The following is a 24605-nucleotide window of genomic DNA, read 5'->3' as shown; positions in this document are numbered from 1 at the left end:
ATTTGTGCTGATAAATAAATAAAGGGAGACTAGTATAGATCTATTTCAAGCTATTTAGCTCTCATCAGCTAGCCATACCCTTACTGGGATTCGAACCTGTGCTGTATTGCATCTTAGGCAAACGTCTTAGCCATTAAGATGCAATACAGCACAGGTTCGAATCCCAGTAAGGGTATGGCTAGCTGATGAGAGCTAAATAGCTTGAAATAGATCTATACTAGTCTCCTTTATTTAGTATTTAGTATTTTTAGTATTTTATTAGGATTTATAGGCCGCCCTATAGGGGACTCAGGGCGGCTTACAATCATTAGGGAGGGGGTGCAATTCAAAATAAACAATATGTGAGCAAAATAAAATAATAAAAACACATTTATGATAAACATTTATTTATCAGCACAAATAAAAAAACACAAATATAACAAAGGCAACAGTAAAAATATTGGGTTTCTGTCATGATGGACTCTTGTGACAAGCCGATTGACAGATGATGGAAGCAGTTAGCTCTCTAAATATATACCTTCTTCCCTGGCTTCAGCTGATAAGGAGGAGACCTGTGGCTTAATGGCTAAGACGTTTGCCTAAGATGCAATACAGCACAGGTTCAAATCCCAGTAAGGGTATGGCTAGCTGATGAGAGCTAAATAGCTTGAAATAGATCTATACTAGTCTCCCTTTATTTATTTATCAGCACAAATTAAACACACACACACACACACACACACACACACACACACACACACACACATATATATATATATATATATATATATATATATATATATATATATCAGACCTCAGAAAACATATATATATATATATATATATATATATATATATATATATATATATATATATATATATATATATATATATATATATATATATATATATATATATATATATATTTGTCATGATCATATCCCTAAAGAGAATGCAGTTCAAAGTATTTTTATAGAGAGGTAAATAACGAATCCTATGTTTAAATTTGTGTTCAGGTGGTCAATAGTTTTTTTTTTCCTCTGAGAAAGAAGATTCTATTTTTCTAGCCCTTCCTAAAAGTGCTTAAGATTTTTTTTACTGTTTACTAGTTTACTATGTTGTTGAACTTTATTTTTGAAGTTTACAGTAGGTGGCAGTAGTTAGGGTTACTGGCTGATTTCAAAATTGATTGGAAGGGTCCAACTTGGAAAGAGGGCAACCAGGAAATTTCAATCCTGGAAAAGGACTATGACAGACCAATTCCATATCCTTCCAGAGAAGCAGTAGTTGTCAGGTGTCAACCTCAACACAAATGAGACTTTGGTTTTATTTTATTGCTGAAAGGTGGCAGAAATAACTGTTATAGACAATTCACAAATCACTATGATCATCTGACTACCTCTTCCTCCATGCATTCTTATGTCCTTCTCCATTTTTCTAATCCTTTTTGATTCTACGTTCTTAGGGATACAGCAAAAAGCTGAGTACCAGCTCTGTGGAATTTTGTAATACTGCCTTTATTCAGCTTCCCCTTTTGTTCTTGATATTTTTCCTTAAACAATTATTGATCTGCCAACATGGACTTTCTTGGTAGTGAAGATGTAGTCAACTGACCTCAATTTACAACATTGTTTTCAGGAAACTGGTGTTTATTTTCTGAGTTTTCTTGACCCTAGGATTTGCTTAATGACCACAACAAAAAGGTTGGAAAATTGGGCGCAGACATCTGATGAATTCCTTAGTGACCAGCAAGACTTAGAACTATAATTTCAGGACCAATTATGGTCATAGGTTGAGGAATACTTATTTAATCCATTGTATAGCTACCCATCTGCCTAAGGAACTCTAGACAGTAAACAGTAATCAAAACAAAAGCCAATTATTCGAATCCATTAAAAAGATAGTAGGTCAACCTTCCACATCCATACCAGACTTCCATCAACATCCTGGCCTCATTGCATGGGGAGGATACAGTTTTTTCATGGTCTTATGTTTAAGGTTAGGCTATCTATAAATTGGGGGAAAGTTGTTGGACTACCCAAGTGACATGACAAAGCCTGTTCCCTCTCCAGAACTCAGATTATTTATTATTATTCATTTTAGACTTGAAGAATTCTGAATGGTCATATTATAATGGAATAGTGACTTTGATACAATTTATATTGTGTCTTCTTCCTGTGCTACATACTGCCATTTTAATCCTTCTTTCCCTTTCTTCCTGTAAACATTGAAATAATGTATCAGGTTGGGGAAAAAATTCAACAAGCAAATATTGTATCATCTATAACAACCTAAGCATATCTGTAGATTGTTTGCAGTTGTTTATGTTCTTTCTTGAATAATACTCAGTGGCTCTATGATTTATCTTGTATTCATTGTAGTTCTTATGCTACAAAAAGTTTCAGCAATTATAGTGATATATATGGAGTTTTATAGAAGAGAGTTGTTTACAAAGCCACTATCTTCATCTTTGTCAAGAGATCCATTTGACTCAAGCCAAGAATCAGTTTTACTGCTGTTGTAATCCTCTTTAAAGAGAAAAGAGCTATGATAAGTGTGTAACTTTCTGCTCAACACACATTTATAAAAAGAATATAATGTGAGAGAACACACAGATATGTTTTGATGTCACACATAAATTATAACTGCTTGTTTGCAAGCAGTGTTACTACTAGAGACAGACATCTAAAAGTCTCATGAACTTTAACAATTAAATTTGGCTAGTTATGTCTTTATTATCTGAACATTGTGTTAACTGCAATTACTTCAAAAAACAAAGGAGTAATATGAAAAGTTACTTTTGTCCAATTAACATGTAACTCAAAAGCATCAAGCTTGAAAAGAAAATGTACCTTTTTATGTTGCTGAGGAACAGATCATCAGCTCATATTCATGGAAGTTTAAGCAACGGCAAGCTTATTCAAGGTACTACATTCATCTCATTTTTATTGGCACTGGAAATCTCAGCTTTGAGTTTACTTGAAGTATAGTTAATTGCTTCATTATTAGTAATTAAAAGGATTTTGTACTGACTTTAAAAGTTGGGCTTTTTCCCACATCAGTTGAGAAAACCTGAGGTCTTAGCAATCTGGATTTAGCAGAAAGATCCTCAAATCACAGTTATCTAAGGATCATAAAATTAATTATACAGTGATAATTGGAATTAACTAGTAAAAATTAATAAAGACATCTCTAGACTCATCTATTTGACTATAGACTCATTTGCATTGCTCACTTGACCCATTGTTGAAATGGGGTAGCAACCATATTTTGAAGGCCTGGTAGAGAAGACGTTGCTTCAAACTTAATGTATCCTTTCCATTGCAAATGTGATTTCTGGATGCAATCCCCCCCCCCCCCCCGCTGTGATTTTAAGCTATTTCCCCCTTATTCCCCTATCCCTACGTGCTTCTGCCTCTTTTACTTCATTACAAGCGGACTTCAGCAGTTCATTAGGGTACTTTGCAGAGAAAAGAACCCTCTTAGCTGAGACAATTGTGAACATGTTTCTTAATATATTTGACTTTCACCAGGAAACCTGTAATAATACATTGGTTAAAACACTGGCCTTCTAAATGGAAATTTGCTGCCTTAAAGTCTGGCAGAATTTTTATTTATTTATTATTTTATTTCTCTAAGTTACTACTTTTCTCTAGGCTTGTTTTGACAATAAAATCAGCTGTGCACTGTTTCATCATTTTTCTAGCCATTTGAGGTGGAAGCTTTCACCCTTTCCCCACCAATGGAAGATATTAAAAGTTCCTTTTCATCAGTCATGGTTTATCAGTAAACCTAAGCCTTAAAATACATTCAGTCTTAACTAGGAACTGCTAAAACGAAGCCACATTATAACTTGTAATTTGAAGATGGCACACTATAAAGAAGCCATGGCCTAGACCTAACCATTATGCATCAATATTATTTGAAATTAAATAGGTAGTTAATCAACATAGGAATGAGAAGGATAAAGGCAATCTTTAAGTGCAAGGTTCACTGTATCTTTCTCCCAGCATAATAAACCATAATAATCATATGAGTTGCTCAAAATATCCATTTGTCTACCCTGATGTACACAAGGGAGAAAATATGTGAATTTCCCCCCTCCCTGTAATAGGAACAATGGGGAAAATTAATAATAACTTCCCCAAATGTATTTTTCTTCCAATTCTGTTGCCCTCTTTTAAGCACATCAATGTCAATATTGACATTAGTGACCAAGGGGGAAGTAATAGATTTAATCTGTAATAGATTAAAAAGCAATTATTGTCAAGATAAACTATTTGATTAATAGAAATGATTAAGAGATGAAAGGAGTTCCGAAACAACATTCAGACAACAATAAAAAAAAACTTTATATCAATTCCATGTTAGTTCCTTATTTTCTCTATGAAATATATTTTATTAAAGCACATGTTTTGTGCTGTTGCTGTTATTGTTCTTGATATTTGACCTTACAGCCAGGCTGAACAGTGCAAATCTCTTTAAGGGAGAGGAAATATTTATGTTTTCTAAAAACAAAGATTATCCCCTTTTTAAAGCATTACTTTATTGCTGTGGGTACAGAAATCACTTCAAAAGGAAAAAAGCAACAGCAAAAGCAAAATGCAGGAACACATTGTATAACACACAATACTATTATAAGGTAAGGTGTTTTTGTTCATTCGTCATTAATATGTTTTGATATTTAGATCATTACTATTTTAGCAAATACTAAACACTAAATGAACACTAAATCTAAATCTATCAATTCTGTAGTTTTTATGTCTTGTGTTTTTACACTTGCTTATCCTCTCCCTTTTTATTATGGAAATTCTGACTGCAATACCATCCCATCTCAATTGATGGTAAATTGCAATGTCCATTATGCAGTCAAATATAGTGGAGCCATTTTGTCTCAATGGTGCAGACATGTAATTCATATAATGCATCTTATTGATCTTGTGGCTAAAATGTGTGAAAGGTAGAGACGTCAGCGCCCTGTCTCTGGAAAATCAAATCATTTATTTTTACAACTTCTCTGTATACATTCAGAATCAAATGAGAATATATCAGTGGCACTTTTAGACAAAAACTGCTACATTCCCAGGAGAATGATTTTTACACTTATTTATTTTATTTTATTTATTTTATTTTATTTTATTTTATTTTTTTATTTTATTTTATTTATTTTATTTTATTTTATTTTATTTTATTTTATTTTATTTATTTTATTTTATTTTATTTTATTTTATTTTATTTTATTTTATTTTATTTTATTTTATTTTATTTTATTTTATTTTATTTTATTTTATTTTATTTTATTTTATTTTAATTTTATTTATTTATTTATTTATTTATTTATTTATTTATTTATTTATTTATTTATTTATTTATTTATTTATTTGTTAAATTTCTATGCCGCCCAATCCCGGAGGACTCCGGGCGGCTTACAAAGAAAGAAAAAAGAAAGCAAAATAAAAGAATAATTTAAAAATTCCCAACAAGCATACATTTCTAATCGGGGCTGGACCTTTACAATAAGGTCAACAGCCCCAGGCCTGCCAGAACAGCCAGGTTTTAACAGCTTTTCTGAAGGCCATGAGAGTGGGTAAGGTCCGGACCTCTGTGGGTAGCTGGTTCCACAGGGTCAGAGCAGCCACAGAGAAGGCTCTCCTCCGGGGGCCCGCAAGCGACATTGTCTGGCTGACGGCATCTGAAGGAGGCCAACCCTGTGGGATCTTATTGGCCATTGGGAAGTGTGTGGCAGTAGGCGGTCTCGCAGATACGCTGGTCCTGACCCATGTAGGGCTTTAAAGGTGATAACCAACACCTTGAATTGCGTCCGGAGACCAATTGGCAGCCAGTGCAGCTCGCGGAGGACAGGTGTAATATGGGTGTATCTCGGTACACCCAATATCGCTCGTGTGGCTGCATTTTGGACTAGCTGTAGTCTCTGAACGTTTTTCAAGGGTAGCCCCATGTAGAGCACATTGTAATAATCCAGCCTTGAGGTGACAAGGGCGTGAGTGACCGTTTGAAGTGCCCCCCGGTCCAAATAGGGCTGCAATTGGTGTACCAGGCGAACCTGGGCCAAGGCCCCCCTGGTCACAGCCAACAGATGGTGTTCCAGTGTCAGCTGTGGATCCAGGAGGACCCCCAGATTGTGGGCCCTCTCTGAGGGGTGTAAGTATTCACACACACACCCAGGATCAAGGGCAGACTGTCTGAACTGTCCTTCGGGGGTAACATCCATAGCCACTCGGTCTTATTGGGATTGAGCACCAATTTGTTCATCCCCATGCAGATCCTGACAGCTTCCAGTCATCAGCACATCATGTCTGCCGCTACACTGAGCTGGCATGGGGCAGATAGATACAATTGCATATCATCTGCATATTGGTGGTACTTTATCGCATGCCATCGTATGATCTCACCCAGCGGTTTCATGTAGATGTTAAATTGGAGGGGGGACAGGACTGAATCCTGTGGCACCCCACAATTGAGGAGCCTAGGGGTCGACCTCTGTCCCCCGACCAACACCGACTGTGACCTACCGGAGAGGTAAGAGGAGAACCACCGTAAAACAGTGCCTCCCACTCCCACCTCCTCCAGACGTCGCAGAAGGATACCATGGTCGATGGTATCGAAAGCTGCTAAGAGGTCAAGAAGCACCAGGATAGAGGAATGCCCGCCAGAGATTATTGATCAGTGCGACCAAAGTGGGTTCTGTGCTGTACCCAGGCCTGAAACCAGACTGAAAGGAATCCAGATAATCCGCTTCATTCAAGCTCCGTCGAATTTGAAGCGCCACCACCTTCTCAACAACCTTCCCCAAAAAAGGAAGTTTGGAAACAGGAGAGTAGTTTTTCAAGGCGGCTGGATCCAGGGAAGACTTCTTGAGGAGGGGTCTCACCACCACTTCCTTTAGTGGTTGTGGGAAAGTCCCCTCCTGCAAAGAAAGTGTTGGTAATCGCCTGGAGCCAGCCGCGTGTCACCTCCCTGCTGGTTGAAACCAGCCAGGAGGGGCACAGGTCCAGTAAACAGGTGGAGGCACTCATCGCTCCCATGGCCTTGTCCACTTGTCCACTTACTGTTTAACTTTTTCTAACACTAGATTTTAATCTTTTCCAATTCATTCCCACAAATATTCAACTTTAAGGTTAAAATGGTGCTTTAAAAGCACACCTTATTCCCTAGAATTTTGCTACATTTGGGTCATCCCAATCATTTTTATTCACGTTTAGGTAACACACTTTTTAGAACTGAAATCTTTTTATTTCTGTTAACACATAACTTCTGTTGTGGTTAATGGTTTGTACATTCACTTGCATGAGATAGCTTTAACACTGTGGCTCACCAGGGGCCTTCAGATCTTCAGCCTTTTACTTGTAAGGCACATTTTGAAAATCAGTAATTTATATCATAAAATTTCTGACACCACTTTGAGCTAGAGGCTACTAATAGGGGAATGAATGTATGTATGTACACATGACACTTATCCAGTGACGTGCAGTCAGGGGAGGCAGGGAAGGCAGAGCCTCACCACTGTCATAATGAAAAGAAAAAAAATTAAAAGGAAAAAGGCTGAGGTAGTTGCTGCAAGAGTCACAGTGGATGACTCTGCTTAGTGCTTAACTGTTTAAAAAAGCCTCTAAAAAGTGCCCTCTACAGGAAGAGGCGGGAGAACCACGTGCCTCATTTAGTCTATTTTTATGATCACTAGAGCAGAGTTAAGCAAGGGTTAAAAGCCGAAAAATTCCTTATGTAGATGAGGCATGTGGTTCTTTTCTCTTGTCCTTTAGGGAGCATTTTTTTAGAGGCTTTCTTAAGCAGTTAAGCAGAGTTATCCATTGGGGACTCTGGCAGAAGCTAACCCAGCCTGACCTCAGCAGCTTTTGCCTTTTTCCTTTTATGTTTTTACATTTTCATCATGGCAGACAAGAGCAGAGTTGAAATCCTTTGTGAAAGAGCTGGAAAAGGTATGGGGGTCAGAGGGAGGGGGAGGAATTCAAAATTAACATAATTTGTAAGTAATTGTAATTTTGTGCATGTGTGCCCGCGCTTTTCTTCACTCAGAAGAAAGGAGAGGCAGGAAGGGCAGCCTGCCAGCTTTCTTTCTCTGTGTCGGGGAACCCCACCAGCAGAGGTGGGTCCTTTACCCGCCTCTGCTGGTGGGCTGGTACTTTCTTTCTTTCTTGAAAGCGGCTTTTGGCCACTCCAGCACTTTTGCCTGCTGTCAAGAAAGAGGCTTTTGTTCACTCTGGTGCTATGTCCGACATAGAGGTGGGACACGTCCTGTCTTTATGTCAGACCTAGTGCCGGAGCAGCCAAAAGCCTCTTTCTTGACAGCAGCCAAAAGCCGCTTTCTTTCTTTTTGCCTCACCAGCCATAAACCTCACTGCACGTCACTGCTCTTATCATATAAAATATAGTAGGATTATAGAAATTATGACCATGATTAGTAAATTCAAGAAGAATTAGAGTCCTCTAATAATATAAAATCCTTGCCTGAGTATTTAGAATAACATTTATCACATTATGTATTATCTTACTTTATTGACAATTTATAAAAACATGTGTTCATGTTCAGCAATATTCTTAGGGTGTATTTCATTAGCAATCACTGCCAATGAAGACTCCATTGGTATGTGCATTTTTTCCCCAATATGCACCACATCAAATATCTGGTTTCCAAAATGATGGAAATGATGAACAAATGATGGAAATCCCACATTATAATATACTTTGTATCTCAATTATTGGCAATCTTAGAGTTTTTTCTAATTGTAACTTTACCTCTTGATTTATTATATCCATATATTTTAAGTAGTGGAAATAGTGGAAACAGCTTGTAAAGCAACCTAAAGCAAGATTATTTGTCTGTATGTATGTGCATGCATTAAACTCAATATTGATTCCTGCTTACTACCTGCAATTTTTTGGCAAGGTTTTTCAGAAGTGAAATGCCGGTATCTTTTCCCTAGGCTGAGGGAAAGTGACTGTCCGACAGTTACCAACTAGTTTTGCACTAGGGAACATCACAGTCTCCTAATTTCTACCTTGATACCTTAACCTCTATATCATATTAGTTCTCATAAAACACATTTAAGGGAATATAAATGAGATCCAGTTACGTTAAATAATGTCATATTTTCCTTGGGTTCTTTGGAACTCACAGAAATGACCAGTGGAATTGGCTTCTTTTATTCCTATGCATGTTGCAGTTGATATCCAAATCCTTTGTCTGAGAAAATTGAATATGCAGAAAGTAGAATATGCACCAGAAAATCTAGCAAGATACCAATATTTCTCTATTTATTATTATATAAACAAATTCCAAAGTTTAAAAACTGATTTATCTCACACATAGCAATTTAATTTAAAGATATACTCAAAAGAAGTATAAAAAGGAAGTAAATTGTTTCTTCATCTTATAGCTAAGATCATAAGGATGCTTTGCTTAAATTTGTTTAAAGCTATTAGAGTAGTTCTATGTAAATTCCTAAATCCTGTTTGTTAGTTCTAAATTTAAGATATTAAAATGGATGTACTGTTTCCTTACAAATTTTTTAAAAAAATGTTTTTACTTTTACTTTTAAAATTTGCTGCATACTCATCAAAAGTGCACACATTCTATTCTGTTCTATTCTATTCTATTCTATTATACTCTACTCTACTCTACTCTACTCTATTCTCCATATTCCATATTCCATATTCCATATTCCATATTCCATATTCCATATTCCATTCATCCCAGTACTTATTTTTTCATTAATACTTTTAACCCATCAGAATTCTAGATACATCCTATCTAAGGAGAAGAGATGGTGTGGGAGTTTCTATGAAAATGTTGATCTGACCCAAGTCTCAAGCCACATTTTATATCTCAAATATCTTTTTTCTTATTTGTATTTTTTCTTAAATCAAGTCTGAACTCAGTGTTACCACTTCAATATAAATAGCAACAGGGATGAAAAAAATTAAAAGTAGATTTTTTTTTTCATTTATACCAGATAGCAAACGGGAACCTTGCAATGTCACATAGCTCACTTTGGGCCTGAAAAGTTCAAGGTAGGAATCTTTAAGAGTTGCTTTAATATTTTATACTCTATACAAACACTAGCTGAGAAGTAGGTAACCCTCTTTTTCTTCAAACTACATGACATTTACACTGCTTTATGGTAACAGAGGTTATACAATCCTTGTTTGCATTTTGTAATTCAAGTCTTTGCAGCATAAATATCTCCTGAAATCAGTGGTTCGTATAGTACACTACATTTTTAGATTGTTTCCCACAGAAGAGAATTCCGACTTTAGATGGAGAGAATCACTTTGGGAAATTATCTTCTTGGTCTTTAGAAAGTTCCTTGCCCTTTATCTCTCCAAGAGTAGATGTTCAATGCAGAAGAAATACAAAAGGGGTGGATTGCAGAAATAGACAACATTGATCACAGTTAATGGAATAGATCTCCATTTCATTTTCTGGTTCTGGAATGATAAAAATATCTTTCCCCCCTAATTATCCCATCATAAGTCCCCACCCTCACCAAATAATAGGAAAGATGATAAAAATAATACCATTCTTGTTTATTGATAGTGATTATATTAATCATTAATCTGGAACATCTTTGAAAAATGTTGGAAGATGATGGTGATGGTAATGTTGGGGGTGGTGGTGGAAGAGGAGGAGGAGTCCAGAATGCAGCAGTGCATACAGTAATAGGCATCCTTAAATTCGCCAAGATTACACTTCAGTTGTGTGAGTTGCACTGTCTCCCTGTTTCTTTATGGATTCAATTCAAGGTGCTGGTTATCACCATTAAAGACCTACATGGCACAGAACCAGGTTATCTGTAGGACGAGATGAGAACATCTGTTCATCCTATCAAATCAAATAGGGTAGACATGGTCCATGTCACTCCTCTGAAATCTTGTCATCTAGTGGAAGCATCCCTTTCCTATGGTTTCTCTTACCTTATGGAGTACACTCCACAGGATCTGGTGATTTAGCAGGGTTCCACAATCCTGGCTTTTTAGAAGGCCATCAAAACCTGGGATAAACTTCATCATGACCTTTAGCATCATTGGCCATAGGCCGCTTTGAAGGAAGTGTGTGCTTAAAACTGAAATAATTATATTTTTAGGCTGCATTTTGTAGTCATTTGCACATTGCAATACAGTAAGTCATGGTTTGAAGATGAAAGTTGATCAATAATTTTAGGTAGGATCCCACAATTTGTTATAAAAAATGATTATAGAAATTTGTTGTTTGCAATCATTGGATTGATGTATTATGCTAAGATACAATATAGTTTTCTTACCACGCAGTCATTTATTTAACAATCATGACTTAAAATGATGCATAGGCTCAGTCACTAAATAATAGTAGCTCTCAAGTTCCCAGTGCAACTTGAAAATGTTAAGGACAGAACCCGCAACATAAATGTTATTTCACTTAGGAAAAGTAATGTATTTTCTTAATAAACATGTTCCAGTAATTATAAATATTCCAACTAGCTAAAGGATATTTGCAGATCAATATATAAATATATTTACATAGTATGGACATGTTTATCTAGACATTTCATGGAATATGATCATGCAACACACATAAACTTATATAGGTTAAACATTAGTCCCACTATCTGCTAACTTTAATAGCCTGTTAAGATTCTTTTTGTTGCTTTTGGCTTTGTGTGTGATACAAACCCAGCTCATTTGGTTAGTGTACAGTTCAACATATTATGTGAATCCAGATAATGGGCTCAGTGACACTTTATAGAAATACAGCCTGGATGTATAGTGCAACATTCATTCATTCATTCATTCATTCATTTATTAGACTTATATACCACTTCATAGGGCTTTAAGCCCTCTCTAAGTGGTTTACAAATTTTTTAGCAAATTGAGTCAGCAACTTGCCCCCACAGTCTTGGTCCTCATTTCACCCACCTCAGAAGGATGGAAGGCTGAGTCGACCTTGAGCCAGTGAGATTTGAACTGCTGAACTGCAGATCACAGTCAGCTGAAGTGGCCTGCAGTACTGCACCCTAACCACTGTGCCACCTCGGCTCTTCATACCAATCTGCTAAGGGATAATAGATCTAAGCAGCAACAATCTGGATATCTGCCAGATGGAAGCAAAAAGATATAGAAAGGTAGCATATCTAGTCACTGAAATTTCTGCAGGTGAGATAAGGTAGTTTAAAATAAATAAAACATTCTATGTTGATAAGTTTGAGTTTCCTTTGTGACATACTTCAGTTTGTTATGGAGATAGATTTGGTAGCTTCATCCTCCATACAAAGATTTTCTAGAGAATGTAATAGGTAATATTTACTGCTAATTGTAGAACAGCTTAAGGCTATGAATTGTTCTGAGAACTTGGGAATTTTTGCTTTGTGGAAGTACAAGTATTTCTTCATTGGTAATCTTGGGCCTTTAAACTTAATTAGTTTTTCTATTTCTTTCTTGAGAAAGCCTCCCAAATTTTTATACTGACTTAATTTCCTGTGTAGATATCCCTTTGGTTGCAGATTTGAACCTTACATTGGTGTTAAGAGCCAAGGTGGCGCAGTGGTTAAATGCAGCACTGCAGGCTACTGCTAGATCAGCAGGTCAGCGGTTCAAATCTCACCGGCTCAGGGTTGACTCAGCCTTCCATCCTTCCGAGGTGGGTAAAATGAGGACCCAGATTGTTGGGGGCAATATGCTGACTCTCTGTAAAACCGCTTAGAGAGGCCTGAAAGGCCTATGAAGCGGTATATAAGTCTACTGCTATTGCTAATTCAGCAATTTTTTTTTACTTGTGATAAATTATACATGCCAATTATGTATGCACCCACACATCTGGTATTTTCAAAACCAGAATTAAGAATTAAGAGCTATTTGGCAATATAGATATACTGCAAGGGTACCCAAGGTCATAGGCAGCCTTATCTGGTGCTGTTTAAAATCAGAGGGGAAATGAGGGAGAATTAATTTCTTAGAAAGCTTCTGATAAGATACAGCAACCACTCTGTGGAGGATAGATTAATTAATGTATTAAATGGACTAACAGCTATCGAGTAACTATAACATTTTTTTTCATTGAGAAAGGTAGTCTAGTTGTTGCAGACTGGAAGTCCGCTATTGAGGAGCTGGTATCTCATGTCTCTTATTGATTTAGGAATGTATTGCTTTGGGGATGTAGCCAGCCAGGAAGTTATGTGGCTTTAAGAAATAGGTTCCCAACTGAAGACGTATCATTGCCAATTCTGACAATTGTTTTCACTGTATATTTAGGCTGGATAATCCTATAAGAGTACCAGTCTTACAGGGTGGGAGAAAGAGAGAAATCAGCTGTTTAAGGGAAGGGGGGAATATGTGCATTTTTGATGATTACATATGAAGATTTATTCTGACATCCAAAATGGCTAGTGTGCCCCCCCACAATGCCATGCATGGATACCCCCCCCCCCCAGAATGCCAAAAGATTTCCATGGATTAATTTTATACAAATATTACTTGAGATTCTTCAATGAGTGGGTTTATTTATCATGCTAAGCATGATCATTTTGCAAACAGCATCTTAGCTTATGTATCTAAACAGAATAAGTAATTTTGCTAATATTTAGCAATACACAAAAAAGCCACACTTTATTTATTCAACTATTTAAATGCCAGTCTAAATAATTAATAACAAGTAGTTGAAGAAAACAGAGTAGGGAAAAATCAGACTAAATCTGGACACTACAATTAATATATAAAAATAAATGAAATGGTTCAATTCAGTGTTATCTACCTACCTTATTTTGTATAATCCTATTTTATTAGCATACACCACATTCTCTGTGGATATAATCCAGAATTTTATAATATAAATGCATATTTGAAAAAAAACAAACAAACAAGAAATGCTTTCTTAATAGAGAGGACAAAGGTTCAAAAGAACTAATGAAGAAACCAGATGAAGGATGATAGTAAAAAGAAGACTAAACTGCTAAACTGGTTAGGAATTAATTTAAAAAGAATTATAACAAAATATATAATTATGAATGTGATTTTAAGCACCATCCAAATGACTTTAATATTTATTTGGGATATTCCATTCCATGGTTTTCTAACCTGGGTGTTCTCCAGATTTGACTCTCATAATTGCTAGTCCATTTGAATAGCGTGGCCATCAGAATTTAGCATATTAACTCATTCTGATATGTCTGTTAAGTATTCGGTTTTTTTAACAGCAACAAGAAAAATTCTACATTGTTTAAAAGCATAACTCAGCCAGTTGTTTCCTGAGAAGTTGGGAACGAGAGAAGGAAACTTAGCAATTAATATTTATTAGAAATGTACTGCTGGTACAAGTTTTTGAAAAATAGTATGCTTGACAAAGAGAGTAAATTAGTGCCCTGGAATGAGCATATTTTTATTATGTGCCATCAGGTTGGTGGAAATACTTAGTAAATATATGGATTTTCTTCAGAAGGTTCTGTCCCCAATTTGGTCTTTCAGGTCTTCTAACAATCCACCCATTGTCACTACTGCTGATCATGCTGTTCTTCTCTTTTGTTCCATTTTTTTCCAGCATTAAAGACTTTTCAAAGAGCTGGATCATTTCATAATGTGTCCAAAGGATGATAATTGAAATGACATACTAATATACCTAAGTTTCAAATCCATATTCTCTATGCAAATCTTTGATAAATATTGTTATAAATACATAATTCTTTTTCCATAAACAAAGATTAGACTTTTTATTCCAAAACCTATCATAAATGTTATATCAGTTATGCATACAAAGAATTTTGAACTGAGCTACTTGAAGCAACAGTTGACAAAACTGACCTTTGAAACGTTTCTTGCACTGGATGATATAAAAGGAGTAGATATCATATTAACATTAAAAATGGATTCTCAGAAAAGGTTGAGAAAGAAGTATGACCAATGTAATTTACCCTGGAAAAGGGATAATTTTAATTCTGCTTCTATTTTGTCATCTACTTTTTTTTGTTTTCTTTTATGCCAGAGTTATTTTAAATTAAGTAAAACTGTGAAAACAATGGGAGCTATAGTTAATGATAACTGATACTTTATCTGGCTCCATAGTTTCCTTTTAAGTTTTGTTCATTTGTGAGTTAAGAATCTCAGGAAATATCCACTTGAGAAACTCACTGAATGAAGAAACTAAGGAGTTTAGACAAGCATTTGTCCCATAACACCTCAGACTCCAGGCATGAAGCTAGAAAGTGAGAAATTGTGAGTTGAAGTCTCACCTTAGCCATGAAAGTGAGGTGGGTGACTTTGGGCCAGTCACTCTCTCACACCCCATCTCACTTACCGGAGGTGACAGGACCTTCATTTACATTATAGTTAGAAAGCATACAGCAAAGACATTTATGTAGAGAAGTTGTTTCTTGATGTGCCTCACTTTCAACAAAGCATAACTTCTTCAGACCACCTAACATATGAAATAGGACTCTATATCTGCTGATTGCCTTGGGTCCTTGAATCTTGAATATATACATTTATCTGAAGTTTAATATGGGCATTTGCATAACAGTAGTATCTATAAAATAACTACTAGATTCATATCACCCTGTCCTAATGTGCAATATTATTCTGTTTCTAGATGCCATATTGGAATCATAAGTATCATCAATTACTTGGTTGCAGGGGTGGGTTCCTCCAGGATCGCCCCGGTTCACACGCACCGGTTGGTCGGTGAACCTGGAAGTAATTAACTTCCGGGAACACCGGTACCGCTCCTGGCCCCTGTTGCTGCAAATCGCCCTTGCCGACAAGGCAGCGCGACCCGCTCGGCATGTAGAAACAGCAAAAGAAGGAACAGGAGAGGAGTTCCAAGCAGGGCTTTTCAAACAGCTGAACTCCTCTCCTGTCCCTTTCTTTTGCTCTTTGAACAAGCCGTGCGGGTTGTGCTCCCTTGTCTTTCATAGCCAGCTCATTTCCAATTGGGGTGGGGATATGGAGAGGGATGGAATAAATCAATTTCTTCCCCTCTCCCCCAATTGGAAACGAGATGGTTATGAAAGAAAAGGGAGCGCAACCCACATGGCTTGTTCAAAGAGCAAAAGAAAGGGACAGGAGAGGAGTTCAGCTACTTGAAAAGCCCCGCTTGGAACTCCTCTCCTGTCCCTTCTTTTGCTGTTTCTACATGCAGTGTGGGTTGTGCTTCCTTGTCTTTCACAGCCAGCTCGTTTTCAATTGGGGGAGGGGGAAATAAATCGATTTTTTCCGTCCCTCTCATGGATCCCCACCCCAATTGGAAACAAGCTTGCTATGAAAGACAAGGAAGTGCGACCCGCACTGCATGTACAGACAGCAAAAGAAGGAAAAGGAGAGGAGTTCCAAACGGGGCTTTTCAAACAGCCTCCTTTCCTGTCCCTTCTTTTGCTATTTGAACAAGCTGTGCGGGTTGCACTCCCTTGTCCCGGCTGCCCTGCTGCCCGCGTGAGCCTATGTTTTCCACGGCATGGAGCGATTCCAGAGCCCATCTGTTACCCCCGTGGAAAACATAAGCACGCACACACAGCCTGCACAATTACAGCCCCGGAGAGTGGAAACTCTCGGAAGGAAGCCAGAGGCAGTGGGGCAGCCAGGTCCTTCGCCCTCAGAGGGAGGAAGAGCCAGTTGGGAGAGGGGCTTTGGTCCTGCTGCCTCTGGTGGACGAAGCTTTACTGGCCCATGGCGAAGATTCCATCCCTCATCCCAGAGCCATTGGTCTTGGGATGTTCTGCGGAGCCCCCCAGGGAAGAACGTTGCTGCCAGGTACTTTTAACCATATATTTTCCCCCCATGTCTGCAGAATGCTGCAAAAAACCATGAATACAGGCCAGTTGTTGAGTGTTTCAAATGTGATTGGAACACTCAACAAGGTGACCACAGTATGTGTCTGTGTGTCTGTTTCTGTGTCTATGTGTGTGTGTGTGTGATAGATAGAGACAGACAGACAGACAGAGGCACAGAGAGATAGAGGGAATGAGAGAGACACAGACACAGAGGGAGGGAGAGAGAGAGAGACAGACAGACACAGAGAGAGAATCACATAGAGAGACACAGAGGGAGGGAGAGAGAGGCAAAGACACACACACACAGACTCACACAGAGAAAGAGAAAGGAATGAAGAAAGAAAGAAATAAAAAAGAAAGAAAGAGAGAGAGAGAGATGAAAGAAAAAAGAAAAAAGGGACAGAGAGACAAAAGGAAAGAGAGAGAGAGAGAGAGAGAGAGAGAGAGAGAGAGAGAGAGAGAGAGAGAACACATGGCCGGCAAGCCACTCCCACCAGGTCACATGGCCAGCAAGCCACTCCCACAAAGGAGGCCACACCCACAGAGTAGGTTCAAAAAAAATTGAAACCCACCACTGCTTGGTTGCAAAATATCCCCATGGTTGCCAAAAACAAACAAGCAAAAAAAAAAATGACCTAAAATTTTTAGTATAATTTTTGTTAAAACTTTTAAACAGGAAGGTAATAACTTACACAAACTAATGGATAAGAAAGGAAGAAGGGAAAACAAAAAGGAAGCAAAATAAATAAGAAAAGGAAAAAGTTTAAGAAAATAGTAAAAAAAAAAAAAAGCATAAACAAGTGGTGTCTGATATTCTTCACAGCAGTTATTGGTACAAATATATTTTGACCTCTTTTTCTAAAGTTAACATCATATTGCTGTTCTTTCTATAATCTATGCCATCTAATAATCAAAGCTATAAATCACACATTCAATTTCTCATTTCTACACAAAAAGAGCTAAGAGGCTTTACAGACACCAAGAGATAATGTGGTTTGTCTAATCAAATAAGTTGATTTATAAATTTCAGCAAAACTGTAAACTTCACCAACCATTTCTTCATCCTGGGTAGAGTCAAATGTTTCAATATCTGCGCCTACAGTCATATTGCTGCTGTAATAATAAACTGAACTATTTTTTTTCTAACTGTTTAACTATTAATCCAAACAGAAAAGGTTATGGTTTCTGTTGAATATATTTAAAATCATCTATGTCAAAGTATGTATTTGAATCCAATTATTGTTTAGGATTTTTTTTACATGAGCATCAATCATGATAAAACACGAGTGGTGCAGTGGCCTAGGGGTGAAGTGCTCGTCTCACAATCAGAAGGTTGTGAGTTTGATTCTAGACAGAGGCAGATATTTCTCTCTGTGTGCATGATGAAACTATATCTGCTGTCGATAACTCCACATTGGTGACAGGAAGGGCATCCCACCAGTAAAAACTCAGTTCCATTCAGTTGCCCAGACTCCACCGCACAAAGGATTATGGAGTCATTAAAAGATGATGATCAATCATGATAAAACACGGCTTCATGTAGTTTACATGTCCAACATATATTTGAAATTCCTTTTTACATTATAGATATTTTTTTCTGCATTATTATACCAATAATACATTATTTTATAATCTTTTACCCTAAATTTCAATAAGGCCAAATTGTCCAAGTCATTCTTCATCTTTTTGTTAATAACTTTATAACAAAGTTTCTCTTTGTCAGCAATTTGTTTCAAATTTGCAGCCAGCTGCCCTGCAGATTCTTCAGTTTTCTTAACCTTTTCAGATCTGTTTTCATTCTTGCACATCGTTATTTCATTTCCTTTCAAATATTGCAGCCATCTACAATACTAAAAGATTTTGAATTTTTACTAAGATCTTCAAACATTCCCGCAATAATTCTGATCATTCTAACCCTTAGCAGTAAGTCGTTCTAATGAATCCATGAGTCCTTCCACCAGTTTCTCATTTCTTGTTCCCATGGTGAGAAGTTGAAAGTATGTCACTTACAATGCTGAAAATAAAAGATAAACTTTTGTTTTGCTTTGCTTTTTTTCATCTTGGTTTCTGAGTCTCAATTAGCAATCCATGATCACAATTAATCAGTCTAGCTCATATTTAACTTTCAAATAAAAATATTCCACCAGTTATTACTGTCCTTATCCATAAACAGTCATTGAGATCCACCCTGTTACTTCAATTATAATTATAATTAATTAATTAATAATATTTAATTATTGTTCTGAAGATAGTTTTATCAAAGAAAAAAAATCTTATTTTTTAAAATCACAGTCTTCCTTTCCCACTTGAAGTTTTTTTAAAATATCATAATCTTACAAGTTCTTTGTTTTAAATTAAAATCCTTTAAGATAGATTGTATTTCTCTTCTTATTTTTCAAAAAAAAAAAAGACATTCCACAAGATTCTTTAATCTTCACTTCTGTTTGGGATATCTCTCTTAGGTTCTAAAGCAATTAAATCATAAAGCGATTAAGAAGGGGAGGCTTTGCAAGTCAAATGTCCATTAAAAAATCTGCACAGTAACTTAGGGCACCTTGTAAATCTTTGATTCCCAAGCTACTCAAGTCATAATCAACCATAAGAAATTAAATGTTTCATAAAGATCAGCTTTTCCAGGGTGAAAATGGATAATCCCCCTTCCTCCAAATAAATTTTCTCCCAAACAGAACAAACTTCTGGCTGAAAATTCTCTATAGAGATTCTCCCACTGTGAAAATTATTCCCCTGTGCTGTGTCTGTCTGCAGAGCTGCTCACAGAGACATCTATCCCACCATAACAGAATTTTATTTATCTTTTCTAGGAATACATTCAACAATCTTTATTCCAAATTCCCCATTATGCTACCATTAAAATTCACAGGGAAATCAAAGTTTCGCACTGCAACCAACTAACCATGCTCTAGGGATGTTTTTTTTAAATACATTCTATATAGGACTATCTAAAAACTACAACAACATATTTGTAGTTTATAGCAGAACTTTTATACTGGCCATAGTTTATTACAAAAATAGTTTCTGCTAACTGTACACAGGCAACTTGTCCTAAACCTATGAAGACCTTAAAACACATTAGTATTTCCTAGAAGCTTTTCAAGAAAACCAATTTCATTAACATTGAACCAGTCAAGATGAAAATGAAGTAAGAAGGGAGTCTAAAAAGCAGAGGAGCAAAGAAATGCTCTGAGGAGACTTTCAAGCAGAAAGATGTAAGGCCTGGTAGGAAAAAACATCTCACTAAGTTTCTGTTTGAGGTTTAAAAGTGAGGCTAATTCAGTGTAATGAGATTTGAGTAGTGCTCAATACCCTGCCTTTGCCACTGGAGACTCTTTATAAACAGTTTTGCTCTTTTAGTCATTATATTTTTATGAAGTTTAATAGGCCTGCAACCTAGAGAGTTGCCTAGATGTTGATTAGCATCATCTTTTTCTCTCATTAATGTAGAATCTGATTAGCCCTTATTAAACAAATTTCTTCTGACTCAGCAAACAGTATTGTTCAGATATTAGAAATTACAAGTTTATTTTATCTGAGGGAATACATCCTCCTGCTTTACAAGAGTCTCTTGCCAATTAAAAAATCCCAGGAAAGAAAGAAAGCAAATATTAACAAATGAATAAGAGCACTATAATAGTTACAGTTGATAAAGGGATATAAATGGTGATGATCATGTTCAGTTTCTGCATTGATCATTTATTCCATCCATCCATCCATCCATCTGTCATTGTATAACATCGGATCTTGGGCTCTTCTAAGTTTTGAAATTTGATCAAATTCAGAGAACATATATAGTAAATATTGCATTGGGATATCATGTTGGATGTTTAACTAAAAACAGACAACGCAGTCCAATTGTGTATGTAAGATTCTTTAAAAAACTTTTTAAGGACAAGACTTTGAATAGAAATCTAGGTGAATGAGCTCCCCCTGCAACCCCCCAAAAACCTCAAAACGTAAAAAGTAAGGTTGGTTAGGTCATGTTAAAGTATATTAAGAATACTTTCCCATATATGTATATGTGTTTTTGATTTTTGTCCTTTTAAATTCACATTTTTTCATGTTTTGTCTTTTTTTTGTATTTTTTTAATTTGTATTTTAATTTTCTGAATAAGAAAAGAATACTTTAAAGAACAGGCTTTATAGCTATTTAATTCCCTAAAACTTAAAATTATTTACATTCACCAATGGAAGCATCAGTGAAAATATAATGGCAAACACTGTTTTCTTGAAACAGCTTCCCTTATTAAAAATCTTGCTCTGCAATGCAAGACAGCAGAGGTGAATTAACAGGCTATGATTGTAGTTACTTTTATGCTACTGTTTATATAGTATCTGTCACAATCATGCACATTTTCATTTGTTACATCTCTCGTTCTACTTCATGTCATATGCAACCAGAAATGTTTCCTCAAGGTCTGTTCTTCTCTTCTTGCAATAAACTGTATGTGAAAGTGTTATCATGATTCAGATTTTAATGTGGCTGTTTTCACTTCCACCAACAATTTCTATGCTCTTTTTGTCAGGATAAAAGAGGCAAAAACAGCATTCTTCAACAATTCATAGAAATATAATATGCTACAACAATGTTCTTTCCTTACCTAGATTAGGACATCTGTACAGCTTGAGGTTTACAGAATTTCCACAATATGGGATAAAGAAGTGCAGGAAAAGATCTTTTAGAATATTTCCTAAGACATGTCTTTAACATAATCTAAGTTCTCTGCCACATAAAAGAAAGTGGAAATGATTCTTCCAGATAGTAAGACGGGACTTTCAAAAAGAAAAATTAAACAATTAGCAAAAAAGAAATGTTCATGTATACAGAGTTGTATCCAGGGTTGAATGGTTGACTCCTTCTGTAATTTAGTCTTTTGCAGTATTCAATTAGATTTGCCTCTTCTTCCTCCCCCCCCCCCCCCCGGCAGATTCATTGTTATTTAGAAAATAGATGTCTTTTTGAACTTTTGACTTCAAAAATATTATATGGCTTTCTCGATTTTTATTTGAATAATTAGTAAATCAATGACCAATACATTTTATAGAACTTTTGGTCAAGATTTTTTAAAAAATGATTATATGATATCTTCCTTTGCCTATTCTCTTTTTCATATGTCTTTCGTAGTTTCATATTTCATTGTTATTACTATGCTTTTATTTCTGTATATTTTACTGATTGCAACCCTTTTCAATTTAATCACTGTACCTAATGAAATAATAATTTAAATAAATAAGGTTCATTTCAAATTAGACTAATAATGGAAGAAAAAAAATTAAACCAGGCATAATTTTCACTGGACAGATTGAAGGATGAGATCACAAGTCCTGCAATGTATTGATTGTTAGGGTTTTTTTTTTTAGGTGGGTAGAGTATAATTTTTGGTTTCTTGACCCAAAATACATAGATGATCAGAAATAGATAGAAACACAAACATATAAACACAGTGTTCATAAGATTGTTTGGATGATGCTATCCTTATAATTGTGCATTGTGCATAATTTTAAAGTGTTATAGAAATGGTATAATAATGAATGGCATTATAAGCAAAAATCTAACACAATTTGTTATTGTCACTATATTGGAAAGTCAATCTCTCTTTCTCAGGAACAATCATAGCATTGTTCTACTACTAAATTGAAGGCCTGGGACATAATCCCTCCCTGTATTCCCTCTGGTCTTAAGGGTACAAGGATTTTCTCCATTAATGACTAGAGTTGAAAAATACCAACCTACAAGGTGAATAATGTTGGCTCAGAAAGTTTACTAAGTGTTTTACCTTAGTACAGTTATTGATGCAATTAGTTCACCTGAATAGTTCAGGGATTTCAAAAGAGGCATTAAACTCAAGTCATTATTAATTATGTAAATTTTCTGACTCCTTTTTGTCAGAATATAGGAATAAAATAAACAGAAATGGATCAAACTGCTATTCAATAGAAACTTTATGTTAATATTGCAAAGTGCATGGCAGGAGGTGGAAATAACATTAATCTCCTGGGGATAGGAGCCAGCAGGAGCTCAAATATTATTAATTGTTACTCACTGGGTAACCAAGCAAGGACCATTTATTATCCTTTAACTCCACAACAGCATTACCTTCAGGCTTTCATTAAGGTCATTGCTTGGACCTGGTAAAATATATAAATATAGTTTTTTTCCCCTCTAAAAAGTTTCTTTCCTTATCCTATCCACTTTAACTTAATTAACATTTGAAATTTAGGGTGAAACATTACTTCAGGAATGTATGCATTCCAGGGTATGTGATAATTAAATTTAAATAAGAAGGATAGATATTATGCAATTAGGCAAAAAACCATTTACCCCCTGGCTCATGGCTGAAATGAGTTGGAAAGATTTGGTGAGTTTTACAGTACTAGCCATTGGTCGTTTCAATACAGTATTAAGCCTACAGTACTAGGCTTAATTTCTTCAAGATGAACTTCTTCTGTTGACACATTTATAGTAAATTCATTAAGATAGAGTTTTTCTGGATAATTTTCCCCAGGTTTCTTTTTGGCAGCTGGGCTGAGTTGACATGTATAAGATAAGCTGCCAATGGACTTTCCGTGGCTTAATTGTTGAGGCTGATTTGTCTTCCATTACTTATCATGTTTCTCAATAATTGCTTGTAATTAGTCAGAGCTATTCCTGCAATGTTTTGTTGACATGTGATTTGAGTTTTTCAAAGAATGGACTCATTTTCCCAGTTAGTCTGTTAAAATGAATGTTCCTGCTAAAACAATATGACAAAGATTATAGATTTAGAATAGGATGATGATGAAGATGATGATGACAACAAATGATAATGTGTTGTAAAGCATATCATTTTCCAATCACAATTATATTTGCCAAGAAATTAATTTTCTGTTTGCTGTTCAATGTCTCCAAAAACGTGTATGCGCTTTTTGCACTGTAGGAGTTATATACAAACCACGTGCAGGTCAGTCATAAAGTACTATTGATGTGTAGACAAAATTCTAAGTTAATATGCAGCCCTATTTTATGCTCTTAGTCCATGCTGACACAAATCTCTAGAACACATTTTCCTTCCACTTTCAAGTTGCATACATGTTACAGGATTCTTATATAGTTAGCATGTTGTGATCAACTGCTCATCTATCTGCTTGTACCCAAATTTACTTGAAGCTTTGAAAAGTAACATCACTCTGCCTTGCCAGGAAAAGAATCTATAGTATGCATCCTCTCAAAATATGCAAATTCCAGAATTGAGAAATTGCTTTTAATAGATCAGCCATGTTTTAAATACATATTGCCTTAGGTTTTGAGAGTTCCTTGATAAGGTGCCTGTAGTATTTTCATCTTTTTATTATGGTAAAAACTGAAAAGTTACTTGATCATTTGTTCTGTAGCCAGTCCATGCATGCCCAGAAGGACAAACATCTTATGGAGCAATGAGAAATTTGTGCCTGGGAACAGATCAAGATGACTGGCAATCGGAGGCAGGACAGCTATTTATCTTCCTGAAAAACCTCCACATATTTCTGATCACCTGCAGGTATCTGATCTGGTCTTTAGAGTAAAATATTTAATGAGTAGATGGTTCACATTTTGCTGATGCATTTGGTGCTAAATATTTATACTACGGGAATTGTCATGCATAGGCATTTTTGTGGCCATCTAAGGAAGAATCCATCATATCAAGATATTTGGGAGAAACATAGGAGTCAACAGAAGGAAGTAAAGCAAGCAAGTTTGTGATCAGTCTTTAGAATATAAGAGGTAATTGAATATGTTTCAGCTCCTTACTTTGATAAAATACTGATAAAATACATCTCCCGTACTTTCCACTCATTCCTCCCTTGGATGCTTTCCATAATTTATCT

This window comes from Thamnophis elegans, chromosome 5 (assembly GCF_009769535.1).
Source record: "Thamnophis elegans isolate rThaEle1 chromosome 5, rThaEle1.pri, whole genome shotgun sequence".
Lineage (NCBI taxonomy): Eukaryota > Metazoa > Chordata > Lepidosauria > Squamata > Colubridae > Thamnophis > Thamnophis elegans.
The sequence above is the reverse complement of the archived record's forward strand: the minus strand, read 5'-3'. Positions refer to the sequence as shown.